The following is a 5615-nucleotide window of genomic DNA, read 5'->3' as shown; positions in this document are numbered from 1 at the left end:
GCACAATAGCATAGGGATATATGCATGTCCAAAGCACAAACATGATGCAATGAGAACAACAAAGCATAACTCAAAGCACCATAAAGCCAACAAGAAAACAAACAAAAAAAAAAGTTTTCTAGTTAACACAATGTCTTCTCCCTCTTGGTATATGCATCTCCACTATGGAAAATCTCTTCCCCTACAAATGTGCACGAGAAATAGAATTTCTCCCCCTAAGGATGTGCACAAGAGTCATAACAAGAGTCATATAGAAATGACAAAACACTCCATTATACTCTCTAGAGTATACTCTCCCCCTTTTTGTCAGGAATAGACAAAGGGTAAAAAAGAAACGAGGGCAAGAGATGAAGGATCGAACAATGATAATGATGCATGAGGGGTGAGAGATGAATGAGAAAATGAAGCTCAAATCAAAGACAAAGTAAAATACTACAGAGCATAAGGTAGACATGACATGCTAGGATGAATAAGCAAGGTCTAGACCAATGCAAGATAAGGGTAGCAAAAGTGTGTGCAAGAGGTGGCTATGTGCAATGCATGACCAATGCATGAAAAATGCACATGTGGGGTAAGGTGTGTTAAATACACAACCAATGAACCAAACATGTTCCTAATGAGGAAACATGAGAAACTCCAAAATTTGGTACTCATCGGAGTCCAAACAGGCGAGAAAATGTCTAAGGGGCATTTTATCAAACACCTAGTATGCACACTATGAACAATAATGTGAAACAATGCATGAACATCATGAAATCCACCCTTAATACATGTTCTTTCTACCACAAGGGGCCAACATCCAATGCAAATCAACAAAAGAAACCAATCCCATGAAGAATTTTAACAAAAATTAAGTTTTCCCAACCCCTATGATAAAAATCCGAACCAAGAGTACAAAACTCTCCAAAACATAATCTAAGGATTAAAATTAATGAAAAGAGTTTATAAATACCTTAGAAATGTTAATGGAATGAAAAATCATTCAAATTGGTTAGGTTTTGATGTAAAAATATTAAAAGAGGGGTTTTAGAGAGGATGGGAGAGGTTTAAAACAAGTTTCCCACAAAAAGCCCTTTAAAAAGCTGTTTTTGAGCGTTTTGCAACTGGGCAAGTCGCGAGGTTCAGTCGAGAAAATTTTCGCGAGTCGCGAGTGAGTCGCGAGCAAGCCGCGAGTCGCGAGTTTCAGTCGCGAAAATTTTCGCGAGTCGTGAATGAGTCACCAAAAGCTTATGGATGAACTCGCGACTGGGGTTTCGCGACTGGCTAGTCGCCAGCTGAGCCACGAAAAACTCTGACACCTGTTTTTCAATACAGAACATGGTTAAACAATGAGAAACAAAGTACACACTAAACATGAACACAAAGAGTGATAAAAATTACTTCCAAAAACATATAAAATGATCAAAAATCTTTTTGGATTGAGCCATATATGATTGAGCACACACACATCACATTTAGTCAAGTACAATCTAACAAATGAATAAGACATTTATTGAACATTAGGCATGTGTGTTGTGTGTGTGTATCAAATGTGGAATAGTCCTTAGTCTAGAGTGAAACTTCAATGATCAATTCAATCAAATCATACACAACTAGTACTTAGTCAAGTGGTCTATCTCAATTATAAAAATGAACATATATGACCTCCCACAAGAAAATGATTACATAAGATTGAAGCTTTTTATTTGGCTTCTTACAATTCATATCATTTGATCATTTTGAATCAATACAACTCATTTTGAGCAATACATCTCATTTTTAAGATTGATGCTTGAAATTTTTGATATTTCAATTTGATGAACAAGCCTTTGGCTTTTGGGTATCAAACATTTTCAATACAAGTTGCTTTCCCTTTTTCCTAGTCAAATACTAGTATATGCGACGGCTTTTGCAGCTCATTATCTCTTTTCATTTTGAGATTTACATTTATTGAGCTCTTTAAGCAATAAAAAAAAAAAATAGTGGGAAGAGATATAAGCACAAGTTTACGCAAGTATCAAAACCAACATGACTATTGACTAATCATTCATGACAAGCTTGAAGATCGATTTACAATAATCACACAAAGATGTCAAGATTTTTCCCACAAAGATATAAGTGCAAAAATAACAAACTATGCTCGTAAATGCACAAAGCTATTTGTACAAAGGTACAAGGCCAAACTCACATGTGATATGTGCTCAAACATATACGATCAAACTTTTTAAATTTTTCACTTTTTATGTGGTTTTGGATTTTTTTTTTTTTTACTCACACAAAACTGAAATATAAAAGTAAGATAAAAAACAAAACAATGCATACAAAAAAAATGCAAGATGCACAAAATGCATGAAAATATGACATTTAATGCATGAAGGGTTCTATAAAGATTGAAAGAATTAGATCAAGGACCAAAAAGAGTAAAAGCTCAACCATATGAACCCTTCCTCATCCAAACGGAATGATTGTTTGGAATGAGTGTCTCAAGAAAAGCGAGACGAGGGTTGGAAGAATGAGAACTGGAGATGCACATAGTCAAGGAGTTAAGAGCATTAAACATTTTCTTTAACAACATGCTATTTTCACTCAAAACCGGTTTACTCTTTTTAGCACAATTTCCATCAAGCTCAAGTTTCTCTTTTCTTTTAATTCTTTTAAAAGCATGAAACTTAGAGCATTGAGATCTTAGATAACCAAAGGCACCACAATGGTGACAAACAATGCGTTTAGGTCTACTAGGCTTTTTAGGAAGAGATCTAGCAACATTGTTTTGTTCCCTTTTTAACTTGGAGCATTGAGGTCTTATATGACCGATCACACCGCAATGGTGGCAAGTTGGAACAAACTTAGACCCATTCAAAACCTTAGGTTGAGAACTAAACAGAGGCTTTGACTTAACAGCCTTTCTCTCCACCATTTAATTTCTTTTATGTGGAGGAATGTACACCAATTTGTCCTTTAAGGTAGAACACACACTAGGCACAAAATCGGGTACCACAACATTATTGCAACAAATATTTTCATCCTTTTTAACAATAGGTTCAACAATCAAACACTTGGCATGCATCTTAAGAGATTCATTTTCACATTTAAGATCATCAACAAGTTTGTTAGACAAAACAAGTTTAGCATCCAAGTCCATATTCAAACATTCAAACTCTTTCAGCTTTTCAAGAGAAATTTCACCAAGTTTTTTATATTTCTCAACCAATTTGTTGGATTCATTAAGCTTAGCAATCAAATCATCATTTTCACAAAATAACTTGCTCAAATTCTTTTGAAACTTCTTAGCATGTTTCTTCACGAGTTTGTCAACAACACCCATAGATTCAAATAACATGTCATCACACTTATGAGGATTAACACTCATAGAGGCATTTTCACAAACACGTGGCATGTTACATTCATCACCAACCAAATCATGCAAAGAGGCATACAAAGCACAATCCATGGCAAAAAAACACAAGGGGTCAAGGATCACACTAAGGTATTTAAACCACAACAAGTGTACCCGCTCTGATACCAATTGAAAGTTCAAATATGTGTATAAACATCCTTGAACGTTTAGACCCCCAAATTACAACTTAACCGATTCAAGCATTGTGTCAAACAACTAGTGTGCGGAAACTTAACATAAGTTATAATATGGAATTGGAAAAACTATCTAAGCCAAATTAAAAACACAACCCATAGCAGTTAATAAAAAGGCAAAGATAAAAGGGAAGGAAGATGCAAACATAAAGACAACACGCAATGTGTTATCGAAAAGGAAACTGAAGCCCTCGGCGTAAAACCTCTCCGCCGCCCTCCAAGCGGTAAACAATCCACTAGAAAATATTGTTGGGATACATAGATAGCAATAGACCCTCCAAGCCTAATCTACCCAGTGCACCTAAGCCCTCCAAGCTTCTTGCTCCAACGAGGTTGCACCGAACCTTTTTCTTTTCTAACTTCCTAGATTCCAATACTAGACCGTAGCATCAACCAATGAAGATTGGTTCCTTCCTAACTGCTTCCCAAAAATCCAAACAGCTCTCTTACAGTGATGAATATGGTGAGAACAAGGTTCGGTAAAATGCCTCTCAAGGATTTGACAATGGAGAGGAAGAGAGTTGAGGAATTTGAAGAGACTCTAATGTATAGATTGTGGGTGAATCAATCTTGTTTTTCTTTAGGGTTTCTCTCTCAAAATTCTCTCTGGAAACTCTACTTCATTTGTGGGTAATAGGGGTATTTATACTGGAGAAAGAGAGGAATGTGAAACGTCAGGATTTACAAAACAGGGGTGGCTCGCGGCTTAACCTCGCAACTTGATTGAGTCACGAGATCCAGTCGCGAGATAACAGTATGGCCAGTTGTCCTGTTTTGTCCTGTAGTGCTCCAGCTGGCATGACTGTTCACCTTCCGGCATGCTTGGCACGTGTGCTGCGTCTGGTGGCTTGTAGCCGCGAGTCACCCGCGAGGCCAAGCCGCGAGTCTCTGTTTTCTTGCACACTCTTGAACAAACTTCACTCTATCTCACTCACTACCCTTACAACAAGCCCACCTAAGTACAGGGTTACTAAATGCTGAAATACAAACAAATTTGACACGAAATAAAGCCAATTAGATGGTTGAATAAATTCAACCTTACAACATGTAAATGAAGATATGGCTGATTTGCTAGTTGTAGTCAAATGTGTTACTTTGGCTCAAGAACAACAGAAGGCTTTGAAGAATTGAAGGTTGAAATAGCAAGGTTGAAATGCCATCATGGAAAAACTTTATAATTCAAATAAAAATGCAAATGAAGATGGGATACGCACTAGATTAAAAATTAATAAAAATGTTCGTGACCCAGCCATTGTCTAGACTAAAGGCGACCATGGTAACACGAGTAATAGTAAGGTGAAAGATAGACAATGCAGTAATTGTAAAGATGTTGGATACACAAGCGCCCATGTCCATCTACCCATATTCAACAAGGTGAACATGTTGATAGTGACAACGTACATGAATTTATGGAACATCCTACACTAGATGCAACTGTTGGCTCACCTTATTTAGAAATACATTATTATAGTTTTCTTTAATCGTAAAATGTCTATGGGATACTAGACAAAATATTAAGTATTTTTCTTTTCAGTAGTTAGCATTTTTGTTAAACTTTATTAGTGTTTATTGTTAACACATTGCGAGTTTTTGGATAGAGTTACTAGATTGGAATTAAGGGGAAAAATTGGCTTTTGTCCCTTTCAAAAAAACAATCCAGCATTTTGCCCTTTTCCCAAATTAATTAGGAAAATGCCCCCTTTTGAAACTCGATTTTCTCAAAATCGAGTTAAGTCCTATAGTGACTTTTTAATGAACCTATAGTGACGTTTTAAGGACCTATAGTGGCGTTTTGTAATCCGATTTCTATGAAGTCGATTTATAGGTAAAAAAAAGGAAAAAAATTGCATATAACTCGACTTCATGGAGATCGGATTACAAAACGTCACTATAGGTCCTTAAAACGTCACTATAGGCTCCTTAAAACACCATTATAGGGCTCTAGAATTTTTTTTTTTTTTTTTTATAACTCGATTTTGAGAAAATCGAGTTTCAAAAGAAGGGCATTTCCCTAATTAGTTTGGGAAAGGGGGAAAAATGCTAGA

Source organism: Quercus lobata, chromosome 2 (assembly GCF_001633185.2).
Source record: "Quercus lobata isolate SW786 chromosome 2, ValleyOak3.0 Primary Assembly, whole genome shotgun sequence".
NCBI classification, from domain to species: domain Eukaryota; kingdom Viridiplantae; phylum Streptophyta; class Magnoliopsida; order Fagales; family Fagaceae; genus Quercus; species Quercus lobata.
The sequence above is the reverse complement of the archived record's forward strand: the minus strand, read 5'-3'. Positions refer to the sequence as shown.